Source organism: Zea mays, chromosome 6 (assembly GCF_902167145.1).
Source record: "Zea mays cultivar B73 chromosome 6, Zm-B73-REFERENCE-NAM-5.0, whole genome shotgun sequence".
Classification (NCBI taxonomy): domain Eukaryota; kingdom Viridiplantae; phylum Streptophyta; class Magnoliopsida; order Poales; family Poaceae; genus Zea; species Zea mays.
This window is the reverse complement of record NC_050101.1, coordinates 145,139,556-145,154,551: the sequence shown is the minus strand read 5'-3', so window position 1 is coordinate 145,154,551 and position 14,996 is coordinate 145,139,556.

The window sequence follows — 14,996 nt, the reverse complement described above, 5'->3', positions numbered from 1 at the left end:
GAATCACCGAGCATTGTGATCTTAGGGGCGAGGGAGTGGAAAATGGAGTTGCTTGCTATTTGGCAGGGAGGTTTATCTGGAGTGTGCTTTGCTTTGAGCGAGATGGGAGTTGAGGGAGCCGATGGGGGGGTTTTATAGGCGAGCGGGGGTGCTCGGTTGCAGAGTGGTGGTGATGGAGTAGGTGCTACGCGGCAGCGGGTGCGACAAGGGGAGGGGGGTCTGGTGTTGCCGGCGATGATGGTGGCGGTGGTAGTGCGTATGGCGGCAGGGCACGCGTGCAGGGAGCACGGGTGAGTGGTGGGGTCAATGACCCTAATGTTTGTGGTCTCTGGTTCCAAGAATCTTTGCCTCTCTGTATGGTAATAACTCCTTCTGTCCTCTTTTTCTGTTTACTTTGACTCAGGGGCAGTGCTTTGATTCTCACGGTCGGTCCTTTTGACTGAGCGGCTGGACTGGTTTCTTCTGTAGCTTGTTCCAGGCTTCAAGGGTAAGCTTCCCGGTATCTTCTTGGGTAAGGCACTTTTCTCTTGAGATGGGTTAAGATGAGAACGGAAGCATAAGGTGAGGATTAGATCTAATTTGTGATTTATGTTTTTAGAGAAAACCTTTCTTAAAAAGAAAGAAAACACATAAGTTCAGCAATGATAAGCACAAACAAATCAAATATTTTGAATAGGGGAAGAATAGAGTTTTTCCAAAGCACGGACTACTCAGATTCGGGGGCTAAGCATAACTACTATTGCTTGGCTCCTGAACTGAGAGCTAGGCTAAATGCAACTTATGAGCACTATCGTTAAAGCATCACATATGCACTCAAAAGGGGAGAAAACATCAAGCGAAATTCATTTTGAAATGCCCTAGGGGGCCACACAATTAGAGTTTTTCAAAACACGAGACTACACGATTACCTCTCATACATGCAGGGCTCTAGCCAAAGTGAAGAAAAACTTCACTACCCAATGCATGCAGGGGACTGGGCATAACTAACTTCAGACCAGACAACTTCTCTTCTGGCAAGGCTGGCGCACAACTTCAATCTGAGACATCTCCTGGATGGGTCAAGAGGGAGCTGATGTTGATGACTTCTTCTGGCAGCGACTGAGATGGCAAGATGCGGTCGAACTCTTCTTCAAGCTGGACTGGCTCTTGTAGCTCCTCAGAGGGCGGTGGTGCTGGCGGGGTGCTTGCAGCTTCTTCCTTGACCTCAAGGGATGGTGCTAGAATCTTCTTCATGGCGAGGGGCTCAAACAACTCTAGCGGGGCATCTTGGGAGGATTTAGGGTGCTCTTGCTTATCCATAGCCTGAGGGAAGACTGGAATTCCTTCCAAGACTATGGCTCCTTCCGGGAGTTCCCAAGCCTTCTTCTCTCCTCTGGTGACCTTCAAGAATCTGGGGGTCTTCATCTTTGATGGGTTGAACAGGGTTGGATGGAGCGGGCTCTTGGATCCGCAGGGCTCTACGTTGGTTATGGGTGACCAAGTAGGCCTCCATCAACTTCTGGACATGCTCATCCTTGGCTTGCTTCAGGGCTTCAACAGCAATGGCTTCATGACTTTCCAAGGCAGCTACACGGGCTTGAGCTGTGGTGAGATCCACATGGAGCTTACGGTTGAGCTTCTCTTCATCTTCTGCTCGAGCAATCATCTGACGGTGGTGCCGAGCCAAGAAATCATACTGCGCATCTAGGGTGAGTAGGTATGCAGTGAGGTACACGACTGTGGGGTCGTCCTCAAGCAGCTGCTTCCCTTCCAATGCACGCATCCTGGCCATCCAAGCAGGACGGTCTCTCTGAAAGGGCGGAAAGAATCTGAGCGGGGTGTGGCCACTTCTTCTTCATAGATCTGACACAGGGCCCTCAATGCCTTGCGAGCGACGACTTGGCAGGTGTCTTTGAATCTGTGCCCAGCAGCAGTGACACTCCATTCCACATGGTGTGGACTGGATCCAATGTATACAGTCACGACACACTTCTTTGTGCCATGCTCGATGAACTCACGACCATCATACTCTGGCTGGCTCCTAATTCCGAGGCGAACTGTGCATGCTCTCAGCAACTTGGGGAAACCATCTTCATTCTGGCAAAAGCTGGTTTGGCAATGGACCTCCATCTGACTTCTGAGAGAAGGAAAGGGGAAAGCATTTTTGAAATGAAGGGATGAGAGCAAGAATTTTTCTAAGAAAATAGTTTTGACTCAAAAACTTTTGATCAGGCTAAGGGTTACGTCCTGCGGCCAACCTAACAGCTCTGATACCACCTGAAGCGCCCCAATCCTCTGGGACTCAAATGTGATACAATTACTAGTCCCAGGAGGCTAGTAAACACATTTATACATCAGATGATTCCAGATCTGCTTAAACGAGACAAACCTATAAAGGTGGCGAACAACTTTAAGAGTTGGTCCACAACTCGGGACATATCATCAGAGTGGGGCTGAAGCAGCCCGATATACGCAGTGAAGCAATTCAGCGGTCCAACAGCCACAGGCAAGGTTGGGAACAATCGTAACTCTTACCCGATCTCCTTTTTCTAAAAAACAACAAATAAGCAAGGGTGAGTACAAACGTACTCAGCATCCCACCTTCACCCGCGGAATGGGGAAATCAGATATAATGCATGGAATATGTGGAGCTCAGGATATTTTGCAGAAACAACAATATTTTATGTAGAGTTGTTTTGAAAAACATTTTGTATTTTTGCAAAGCGCATCCTCTCCAAAAGGAGCAGGAAGTTTTTCAGTATTATAACAAAATCCCCTGGACTAAACCATCCAGGTATCTCAGCAGTTTCCCAGTGGTTTTCCTTTTCAAAAACAGCTATTGGACTTCCCGTCCACCATAGCTCACGGCTCAACCGCCGAACCTTTTTTTTAAAAAAACCACTTTTCTCAAACGCACCTCTTTTTTTTGGAAAACAAAACATTAATTGCCATACCATACCAGACTCGTCCATTCCTGTGGACACAGACTATTCGAATAGGTTTTCAAACTCTGCGCAGAGGTGTACACTTTACCCACTAGTCTGGCTCTGCGATCTCATAGCTAGTGAGACCCGAATCTGAATCTCTTTCTTTCCCCGCACGTCCTAACCTTAACGGTTATCCGGAAGGAGTCAGGCCACCACCATGTCCAAACCGGACAGAACTTTCCCCCTCCTTATCCTCCCGGTGCTCCCCAGCCTTCATAACCCTCGGGTTGGACCGTACGAGTTCAGATTGAGTGACTGCCCACACAGTCTCGAGTGGTTGTACTTATCATGAGTACAGGTAGTGAAAGATGACAAACCGGTCCTTATACGAGGGGACAATCCTTCTGCTCACGCCTAAACCAGCTGAGCCATCACCTTAGGCCCTCCCCTAAACCAGGGAGTCCCTGATTATCCCACTCACAAGGTGATAAGGGTGAAAACCTTTCATCATACACATTTTGAAAAGCATTTTCTTTTGAAAACTCACACCTTTTCTCAAATCATTTGGAACATATATATCAGGGATTGATTGCGGCAAGCGGATGGGTGGCCATAATAACTTGTCTCAAAATCATATCATGCATAAAATAACAGGCTGAGGGTTGTGGTTGAAAAATCATAGGTAATTTATGCATCAAAGGGATCCAGTGAGCTTGCTGTGCTTATCCGGCGAAGGGGGAAGGAGAGCTCGCGGAACTGGCTTCTGGCTCCACCGCCTGGCGTAGACTTGCAGATCTGGCCTCCACGAGACGGCACGAATGCTCCGATAACTATGTAACATGAACAAGCAAACATACAAACGAGCAAGTATACCAACAAATATTTAGTATAGTGGTCAGAATAGTGATACATGGATGGGTAGAGTCTTGAGTAGAATATGTGTCATGTGGTGTTGAGATACTACTAGTGGTGGAGCGGAGGTGCTTACCAGGAGGGTGGACTGGAGGCGAAGCGACACTATGCGTGTAGCTGGCAGAGCAGAGTAACTGAGTGGGTGGGGTGTTTGCCTTGGCTGAGGGTGTTGAGTGTGTGTGGAGAGGGAGAGGGTAGCTGGGTGTATTTATAGCTGGGTGTATGTGGTGTAGCAAAGTGAAGTTCACTGTTGGTGAGAATAGTGACGAATGAATCGTCTGACTTAGTATAAATAGGAGAGTTATAGGCAGAATATGGGACAAGAGTATTTTGGGAGTTTTCTGGAATATGGACCATGCTTAAGGGATGACATGGTTGGATAGGGAATAGTTTGATAAGAATTTAGAAACAAGAATTATTGGAATCTGAGTTTGGAAGCCTGGTTCAAAGGAATCTCAAAGTTAAGCGTGCTCAACTTGGAGAAATCTGGGATGGGTGACCAGATGGGAAGTTCCCTACTGGAAGGAAAATCACAGTCACCGGAGTTCGTATGACTGGAATATGGGTCTGGCTGGTCTTAGGTGGACTGGACAGCATGATGTATGAGTAGTTGAAATTTGGGGTGATCGGCTAATCGATGAATAGTAACGATGAATAGTGACGACGAAAAAGTTACTAGATATCATCGATGAGTAGTAACGATGATGAATAGTAATATTGAATAGTAACGATGGTGAATAGTGTCAGTGAATAGTAATGATGAATAGTAACGGTGAATAGTCGTATGAACGAACGATGAATGATGAATAGGAACTATGAACGATGAATAGGAACTATGAACGAACGGACGAACGATCGAATGATCGGACGAACGAACGATCGGAATTTCGGCAGCATAACGGCAGGACAAAGATTATCTGGAAGAACGATGAATAGGGACTATGAACGAACGATGAACGATGAATAGGAACTATGAACGAACGATGAACGATGAATAGGAACTATGAACGAACGATGAACGATCGAATGATCGAACGAACGAACGATCGGAATTTCGGCAGCATAACGGTAGGAAAAAAGATTATTTGGACGAACGAATGGACGAACGATCGAACGATCGGACGAACGGACGAACGAACCATGAACGATCGGACGAACGAACGAACAAACTAAGAACAGGGGACGAACGATCGAAGAACGATCGAACGATCCTTGTGCTAGTGTGTGCTTGTGTGGAACATGGAGTGGGTGTGTGTGTGGGGGGGGGAGAGAGCTGCCATGAAATGGCTTGGGGTGGGATGAGAGGAGGCCCTTGCCCCTCTATTTATAGCCATGGTGGGGGGATTAGGGGGAGGGATGAGAGGATTAGTGGGAGGATGAGAGGATTAGTGGGAGATTAGCATTTATTTGTCTTATATGAGTGTAATTAGCTTGTAGAGCTCACCGTATGACACCGGAGGCATACATATACGTATGAGCATGAGAAAAGTTATGAAGAAAATATTTGTAGGGACTTGAAAAATGATTATGAAGGTATTTCTTAGGAAGAAAATACTTGGAGATATATCGGTGGAATATCTGGGAAATATTTCCGGAAAGAAATTGAAGGGGATTACTCGGGAAAATATTTGTAGGATATTTGAGGAGGATTTTGGAGAGAATATAGATCACTATATTTTATTTGTTGATATCAACTCGTAAACAAACATTTTGAAATGAAATTTGAAATTCATTTTGAATTTAGAGCAAGTTTGAGAAAATTTCAGGATTTGAATTTTTGGGATGCTACACCGCCTGAAGCCATCGGGGATGGGAGATGGCATGCTAGACGTCGATTTTAGATGATGTGGCCACGATTAGATGATGGCATATCCCTTCGGCGTTTTAAATCCAAACCGTAGGTGGGATCACATAGATGAGATGGAATCTAGCCGTAATAAAATCTGGACCGTTGTTCTCGAATCCTACGATCGAAGTTCAATACCGGTTCATATCTAATTTGGGGCCTCGATCTTTGATCGGTCGGCTCATGTACACCCGTACCCTTTCGATCATGACTTTTTAATAAAGAGACCCTGTCTTTTAATATATTCAATCTGTAGTCCTGCCTAAGTTCAAAATAATTGCTGATAGGTCCTATTTTTTATGTTTTAGCCCCGAATTTTCCATATTTAGTACCTGCCATCCCTGGTTATGTTAAAATAAATAAAATTAATTAGAAATCAGAGAAATCTCCTAGAAAACGGTTTCTAGTGTGAAAATAAATATAGAAACTTGCAAAAATGATATCTTTCATGTTTTAGCTTCGATTTAATCCATTCAAACTACGTTGGCTTCATAATAAAATTACCCACACATTAGTAACATTGTTTTATCATGTAACATGTTTTCAAAATTAATAAAGTACTTGATTAATTTCTCCAATGAAAGTGAAAGTAATATTCTAATATGATATATGACTATAATTTGACTGAGATATGATTTCTAAATAATTTACAACTTGGAATAAGGTTCAATTAAGTTATTTCTTTGTAATATTTTGTCACATGAATTATAGCCAACATAGAACACAATTTAGTTATTTAAACACATAACCCTTTAGAAAACCATATCTTTATAACCATAACTCCGATTTTAGTCGTTTTTCTCAAACCTACGATCTCGTAGCAATGCACAAATTATTCTTACATAGTTTGTTCTCGTGTTTGGTGCAATGTTATTTTTATATATTTCTTGCCTATCTATATGTATTGCTACGCATAGAAGCAAGGTGACGAGAAATGGAGAGACCAATTTGGTGAAGCACCTGTATATCACAAGTATAAGGCAAGTTGTGCCCTTGATCACTCTTCTTTACCTAATAATGTTCCTGTTAATCACCGTGACATGCTCAGGTTAACTTGATGAGACCTAATAGGTTACCCTAGTTTTGGTCACCCTACACCTTGACAACAAAAGAACTATTGGGTAGACTTGCTATTGATCTATTTGGTTTTGAGATTAATATTATATCTGAATTATGATCGTGTTCTATTATTATTGTAGTTTAATTATTGTTCATGATAAGACTTGTATTAATTAGACATGGAGCTTAACTTGAGATAATAGTGCTACCACAAGGGTGGAATGGGACACCCTTGGCTGACTAATTAAGAAAGCTAGTGGAGGACTACCTTACCCAAAAGGGGCAAGGGAGATAGAGAAGTTGCTGGTGTAGGGAGGTTCTCAGGTCGATCATGCTGCGATGGCTTTTCGAACGAGTGATTCCTATATCGCTCTTCTCACGAAATCGTAGCAGGTTTTCTAAAGCTAGTAGAACTTTATAAAGGCATCGTAGTGGATCCCTAGCCATTCACCTCAGAAGTGTATAAGGGCCTTGCAAACCCTGGCTAGATGGGATACACGACTTGTGGGTAAAGGGCACAACCTCTGCATAGTCTAAAACTGGTATATCAGTCATGCTCATGGTCAAGAGCGACTCAGGACTCTCGCATGATTAATTTATAGAATTAAATTTAGTCTGTCATTTGCATTGCATTGTGGGATTTATTATTAATTGTGGCCTCTTATTTTATTAGGATGATATCTACTTATACTTATTAGCTGCTAATAAAATTTTGACCAATTTGTTAAAAGCAACGCTTAGCCTTGACCATTCTCTTTGGTCAGCCTTACACTTCACATGAGCCCCCATCGTATGTGAGCTCACACACATTATTTCCCACAACTTGTTGAACGATGAACGTATGTGAGCTCACCCTTTCTGTACTCACATCCCCAGGTCAAGGACATGTATCACAAGATAAGGATCATGAAGGATGTCGCGATAAGTTCGTGAGAGGTCTAGGTCGTCGTCTCCTAGTCAACTATGGTTGCGGAGGATCGTTGTCTTCGTATGATGTAATTATTCAGCTATTTTGTACAGAACTCCTATTATATTATAGATATGTGACATTGTTTCTGTACCATGAGTCATCATATGTGTGAGAATTGATCCTAGCACACATTTGATTCACGCCCGGGTTTGCCCTTAAATCTGGGTGTGACATCACCCCCTCTAGATCACTATATGCTCTCAATTGGTATCGAAGGGAATAAATGCTCGAAGATATGGATCTTAAAGGCAAGGGGATTGTGATCGACGATAAGGAGAAGGAGACTGTCAACAATAATGAGCCAAAGGGAGAAAAGCCCATCGACTCAGACTCAAACAACAAGAAGAAGGACAGAAAGAAGAAGAGGCGCATCAAGAAGATAGTCTACTACAACAACGATGCCTCTTCATCTTCACCAAAGGACGATGACGACTTTTCCAAGAAATAGATGATTAACCAAAACTACTCTCTTGATTATTCCCGCATTCCATACAACTCCAATGCTTATTTATTGTCTATTCCTCTTGGCAAGCCCCCCTCACTTTGGCAGGGAAGATTATTCTTTTTGGAGACACAAAATGCGCACTCATCTATTTTCTCTTCATCCTACCATTTGGGATGTAGTAGAAAATGGAATGCATTTCGATAGTAATTGTCGGCGTTTCGACCCCGGGGGGTTCCTGGACCGACGAGTAAATTGTCGCTGCGTGTCCCAGCCCAGATGGGTTGGCGCGAGACGGAGCACAAGAGGGAACAATAAGGGGAACCGCAGCCTCGTGTTGTCCTGCGCCTAGGGCGGATGCGCTTGCAGTAGGGGGTTACAAGTGTTCGCGAGGGAGAGAGAGAGAGAGCCTGTGCGCCAGCCCGTCCTCCCGCGCGGCCACCTTCCCGTACAAGGGCCCTGGACCTTCCTTTTATAGATGTAAGGAGAAGACCTAGGTGTACAATGGGGGTGTAGCAATGTGCTAACGTGTCTAGCAGAGGGAAGCCAGAGTCCTATGTACATGCCAACGTGGTTGTCAGAGAGGTTTTGGCACCCTGTTCATGTGATGTCGTGGCCGTCGGAGGAGCGCTTGAGCCCTGTAGGAGCACAGCTGTCGGAGCTGTCGGGTCCTTGCTGACGTCTCCTTGCTTTCGTAGGGGGCTGAGAACCGCCGTCGTCATGGAGCACGCGGTGTGCCATCATTACTTGTTTACCGGGGCGAGCCAGATGGGACGCCGGTCTTGTTCCCCGTAGCCTGAGCTAGCTAGGGGTAGGGTAATGATGTTCCCCCCTGCAACGTGGTCGGTCCGAGCCCAAGGTCGAGCGAGGCGGAGGCTCCTCCAAGGTCGAGGCTGAGTCCGAGCCCTGGGGTCGGGCGAGGCGGAGTCCGTCGTACGAGGTCGAGGTTGAGTCCGAGCCCTGGGGTCGGGCGAGGCGGAGTCCGTCGTCCGAGGTCGAGGTTGAGTCCGAGCCCTGGGGTCGGGCGAGGCGGAGTCCGTCGTCCAAGGTCGAGGTTGAGTCCGAGCCCTGGGGTCGGGCGAGGCGGAGTCCATCGTCCGAGGTCGAGGTTGAGTCCGAACCCTGGGGTCGGGCGAGGCGGAGCTTCCTATAGCGCCTGAGGCCGAACTTGGCGGCTGTCAGCCTCACCCTGACGGGTGGCACAACAGTCGGAGCAGCGCAGGCGGCGTTGTTTCCCTGTCAGGTCAGCCAGTGGAGGGGCGAAGTGACTGCGGTCACTTCGGCTCTGTCGACTGAAGAGCGCGCGTTAGGATAAGGTGTCAGGTGATCCTTGCATTGAATGCTCCTGCGATCCGGTCGGCTGACGAGGCGATCTTGGCCAAGGTTGCTTCTCCATGAAGTCTGCCCGGGCTAGGCCTCGGGCGAGTCGAAGGTGCGCCCGTTGCTTGAGGAGGCCCTCGGGCGAGGCATGAATCTGCCTGGGTCTGCTGCTCCTGCCCGAGGCTGGGCTCGGGCGAGGCGAGATCGTGTCCCTTGAGCGGACAGAGCTTTGTCATGTGTTGCGCCCATCAGGCCTTTGCAGCTTTGTGCTGATGGTGTTTACCAGCCGAGTTTAAGAGTCTTGGGGGTACCCCTAATTATGGTCCCCGACAGTAGCCCCCGAGCCTCAAAGGGAGTGTGGGTACTCGCTTGGAGGCTTTGTCGCACTTTTTTGCAAGGGGACCGGCCTCTCTCGGTTGTATTTTGTTCCGGTGGGTGCGCGCGAGCGCACCCGCCGGGTGTAGCCCCCGAGGCCTCGAAGGAGTGGTTTGACTCCTTCGAGGTCTTAATGCCTTTCGTGATGCCTCAGTCGGTCTGATTGTTCCGTCATGCGAACTGGTCGTAGCCCAGGTGCATAGTCAGGTTCCGAGTTCTCGGGCTGGTATGTTGACGCGTCAACGGTTTGGCCGGAGCCGGGTTTGCGAGAGTAGCCCCCGAGCCTCTGCACAGAGCGAGAGGACGGTCAAGGACTGACTCGACTTTTTTCATAAGCCCCTTCGTCGCCTTTCCGCAAGGAGGAGGGGGGGAAGCGCCATGTTGCCCTCGAAGGGCGCCGAACATGGTGTCTCCAGTGAGTTGCTAACGAGTGATCCGAGTGGACGCTCGTGCCCCGTTCGATAAGGGTCGGCTAGTGGCCCAGAGGAGCGCTCCAAAAGTACCTGCAGGTGATTTGCCGGACCCGGTCCCGTTTGATAGGGTCCGAGGGCTCGATGCCTCCCTCTGATGGGATTCCATTACAGAATCACTCCTGCTGGTCTCGGAAATGTCCTAGGGTACCTCGAGAGCGTAGCCCGAGCCTCGGCCATGTATCGGACGTACCCAGAGTCATCCCTCGCTCTGCGTGTTCTGAGGCGGCTGTCGAACCCTTCGGGGGTCAGCCTACGAACCCCTGATCAGTAGTGGGCGCGGAGCCCGAGTGGCATGAGGCGGCTGTCGAACCCTTCCGAGGGGCCAGCCTTCGAACCCCTGACCAGTACTGGGCGCGGAGCCCGGGTGCTATGAGGCGGCTATCGAACCCTTCCGAGGGGCCAGCCTTCGAACCTCTTATTAGTAGGGGGCTCGGGGCTCGCTTCCTTGGCAGGGAAGGATCCCTTTCGGAGTATCCCCTTTCCCGGTCCCTGTAGCAAGAGAGAGAAAGGGGAAGAGGAAAATGATACGAAATTGAATGACGTGGCATACCTTTTTTGACGCGGTCATCATGGCGGAGGTGAAGCGTCGCCTGCTTCGCCTGCCAAAGGTGTCGCGTGCCCTGCCGCAGAGTTAATGCGACAAGACGAGTGGTTCGCGGGGCAGCCGTTGCACGAGCCGTTCTAGGAACGGGCGTTTCGCCTTCGAGTTTTGAATTTTGCGGCGGGTTCGGGCGAAGTGTTGAATGGGTCTCGCCCGGGCCTTTATATATTCGGAAGAGGGACCGGTGGTGGTTCTTTACTCTGCTGCTCGCCTCCCGCTTAGGTTTCCGCAACCTGAGGGAATAGCCACAGAAAGAAAACCGCGAACCTTGTCCGCTCCACCGCCACCTCCTTCGCTTGGTGATGGCCGACCGGTAATCGTCGTTCCGCCGCGCGACCCGTGGCCTTTCTCCACCGTCACGGTGGACGATTTGGAGGCCCTTGTTGCCGATGGCTTGCTTCGTCCCCTCTCCGGTGACCCGCAGCCGTAGTGGATGGCCCCTCCGAGCGGAGCCGCCCCGTCCCCACCGTCGGGGTATGTGTTGAGTTTCGTCTCTTTCCATGAGCGGGGGTTCGGAGTGCCAGCAGGTCGTTTCATGCGGGCGATTCTGCATTTCTACGGGGTGGAGCTGCACAATCTCAACCCCAACTCCATCGTGCAAGCAGCCATCTTTGCGGCGGTTTGCGAAGGGTTTTTGGGGATTGACCCCCACTGGGATCTGTGGACCCATCTCTTCTCCGCGGAGCCTTTTGCCTTGACGACGGGGGAAAGGAGAGTTCGCATGGCAGTGCGGGCCGATGGCTGCATCCTCCAGTTGAGGCAAGCGCGTGCGCAATAGTACATCCCCGCCATCCTTGTATCTTCGAACAAGGGGTGGCAGCGCCGGTGGTTTTACCTTCGGAACGACGATGGGAGGCTCCCGTCGTTTTCTCAACGAGTGGTGACCGCCGCCGGCAGCAACTGGCGCTATGGGGCCCCGCGCGACAGACAGAAGAATCTCTAGCCTCTTCTGGAGGCCTTGCAGGAGCTACGAGACGGAGGGCTTACCGCCGCGTGGGTGGTCGCCGCCATCCATCGCCGGAGGGTGCTCCCCTTGACGGAGCGGCGGCTGCTGCTTTCGGAGATGACGCCGGGGGTCGACTTGGAGGGTTCGCAGATGTCCTCGGTCCCCCTCCCCGCCGATGACCTCCACAGGCGGGTAGCCGGCATGGTAGGAAGGCTGGACGCCGGTGCCCTTACCCAGCCCTCGATGCGTCCCGAGCGCGGGTGCATATCTCTGGTGAGTGTCCGCTCCTTCTTCCTTCTTGTGTCAGATTGCCCTTGGTTCTCACAGCCGAGATTTCCGTCCGTCTCCAGGAGTTGGGGTTTCACAAACCTTCTCTGCCACCGGTCCCGGAGGACGCGGTGGACCGAGCCGCGCGGAGGGTTGCTGCGGAGAAGAAGAAGGACGCGAAAAAGGCTCGGGCCCGCGAGCGGATGCAGGCTCGGGACGCCTTGGAGAGGCATCGTCGGAAGCAGGAGAGGGATGGACTCCCGAGGGAGTCGTCGCCGGAGACGCTTGACGACGACGATGATGACGAAGATGACGACATGGCGGCCTGCCTCGGCCTTAGCCCAGATCTGCGGCTGAGCCAGGGGTCGTCGAGCCAGCCCCTGAGTGGGCTGGCATCGTCGGTATCTAGGGCCGGGGCATCAGGGCCCCGGTCCGAAGAATAGGGGCAGGCCGAGGGGGTACTTGACCCCTTAGCCGAGGTGGTTGAGGTGACCCCGGGGAGTCAGGCCGACCCGTCTGTCCCTGAAGAGCCGTTGCCCGTGCCGGCTGCACAGGAGGCTGATCCTCAGGTCGTCGTGTCTGCGCCTGGGCAGACCATCCCTTCAGCGCCCCGGGCGCCCGAGGCAGGGATGGTGCCGAAGCCGGTAGCGGGGCGAACCTTGGTGGTGCCCGCAGGGACCGAGGCTCGAGGGGCCTCCCCGCAGGCGTGATTGGCCGTGGTCCGGAGTGGGTAAGTATCCGAGGATACCTCTGTCCTGGCTCCTTCGTGTGTCTTGATCCTGCTTTTCCTTTTCCTCTCAGCAAATGGAGGCACGGTTCGACCGGTCTGGCTCCCCGGAAGGTCCTCAAGACGGCGCCGGCTTCTGCAGCTGGTGCCTCACCGGGCCTCGCCGGCCGGCTGGCCTCTACACAAGATGCCCTCATGCAGGGGGCTCAGGTGGCACAAGTTGCTGTGGGACGAGCTCCCGAGGCTGACCCCTCCGTCGAGGCGACCGTCGTGCCGAGGGGGACTACTGGCGCGGCCGCAGCTTTGAGCCCACCTGTCGTGTTGCCGACGCCGGCACCGACTTCTGCCGAGGCCGTTGTTGTTCTGGCTGTGGAGCCACCCGTCGCCACCGATGCTGAGATGGCCGAGGTGTCGCTACTCGAGGCCGGCGATCGGAAGCCTGCCCCCTTAGCCGAGGAGGTACCCGATGCGCCGACTGCAGGGGGTGCCGATGCCTTGGAGAAGGGGGGCGCAAAACCGCAGCCCGTCCTGGGGAGCGGCGACCTTGTCCTCGCACGGCACGATCCCAATGAGCGGCGTGGGCAGGCGCTCCGGTTTTGGACCCGCGGCGCTTCGAAACCCCTCTTCGTTCTTGACGATGAGCGGGAAGAGCAGTCTCGGGACGAGCTTCGTGAGTGTGCCGAGGCAACGATGGGGTCGCTTTGGTCGATCCTGGAGGTCCTTTCTAGGGACGTTCCCAGGATCCTCCAGGTAAGTATTTCAGACATACCTTTGACATGATCAGGGCATTCTTTGTGACGCCCCGCTTCCCTTCCTCAGGATCTGACGGATCTGAGCACCGCCAAGTCATCGTTCATCCACCGCGAGGTCGACGTCTGGGGTTCGCTGCGGTTCCTGAGGACCGCGCTTGCCGAGGCTACCGAGCGCCTCTCCTAACGGAGCGCCGAGGCGGCGGACCTTCGGTTGCTCTGTGACGAGCTGGGGGCAGAGGCAGCGGCGGCACGCGCAGAGGCGCAATGACGGTAGTTGGAGCTTGGCCAGGTCATCGGTGAGCGGGACCAATCTCGGGGCCGGGCCGCGCGAGGCTGAAAGCCGGGCTGAGGCCCTTGGAGGCTAGCTAGCCGAGGCGTCTGCTCGGACCGGAGCCCTTGCGGCGGACCTGGCCGTGGCCGTCGGGTCTGCTCAGTCTACCCAAGCCGCAGCCTCGGAGTAGCGTGCCCGGGCTGAAGGTATGTCTTGGCTGTTTTGAGATTTTGATTCAGCTTCACTATTCAACTCGTATTTGAAGACTTCTGCTTTGGCTGTTCGCAGAGTTCGAGTCTGCCCTCAATGAGTCCGCCAAGGCACTTGCCCAGGCGTCTGAGCAGAGGGAGGCCGACCGCGTGGCCATGTCCGAGGCTATCTCGGCCTTCTGCCAGGTCTTTGGTCTTGACGACGTCCCCTCGAAAAGCTCCCCCCAGAGTCGCCTGCAGGCCTTGGGTGACCATGCGCGCGACAGACTCCGCGAGGCGCTGCATCACGGCATGAGGCGGGCCTTTGCCGTGCTCGCTTCCCACTATGTTGTGGATCTGGAGCGGGTCAGCGAGGGGTACTGCCTTCCCGACGAAGATGAAGCTGCCCTGGCCGAAGTTCAGAGGCTTGACGCGGCCGCCGCGGGCCCAAGCGCGGTGCTGGCGACCACCTTCGAGGTGGAGATCCTTCCACTTGCACCGCCGTCCGAGGCCGGGGCGGATCTCGCCGAGGATGGAAACGAAGCCGAGGGTGCAGCTCCTCCCCCGGGCGATGCCTGATTCTGCCGGAGCAGTTTATTTTGAATATGTATGTGTCTTTCGTGGCCGCCAAGGCCTGAACACTTTGTCGTCGTGATATAAAGTTGTGTCTCTTTTCTTCCTGTTTCGCGTATCCGGACTCGTTCGTCAGTAGCAGGATTGCTTACCCGAGTAAGAGTTATTTTCCGCGGTAGGTGACGAGTGAGGTATCCTTATCCCGGAGGCGTAGGAGTCCCTCGGCTCGGTCGGCCTTGCCACTTACATGCACTCTTATTTGTTTCTCGGGGTTCTGTTACTGATATAGCCGGGAAACACGAAAGTCGCTTTGGTGGAAGACTTTTTTCGAGGAAAATTTTGACGCAGAGGGGGTTCCCCCCTTCTAG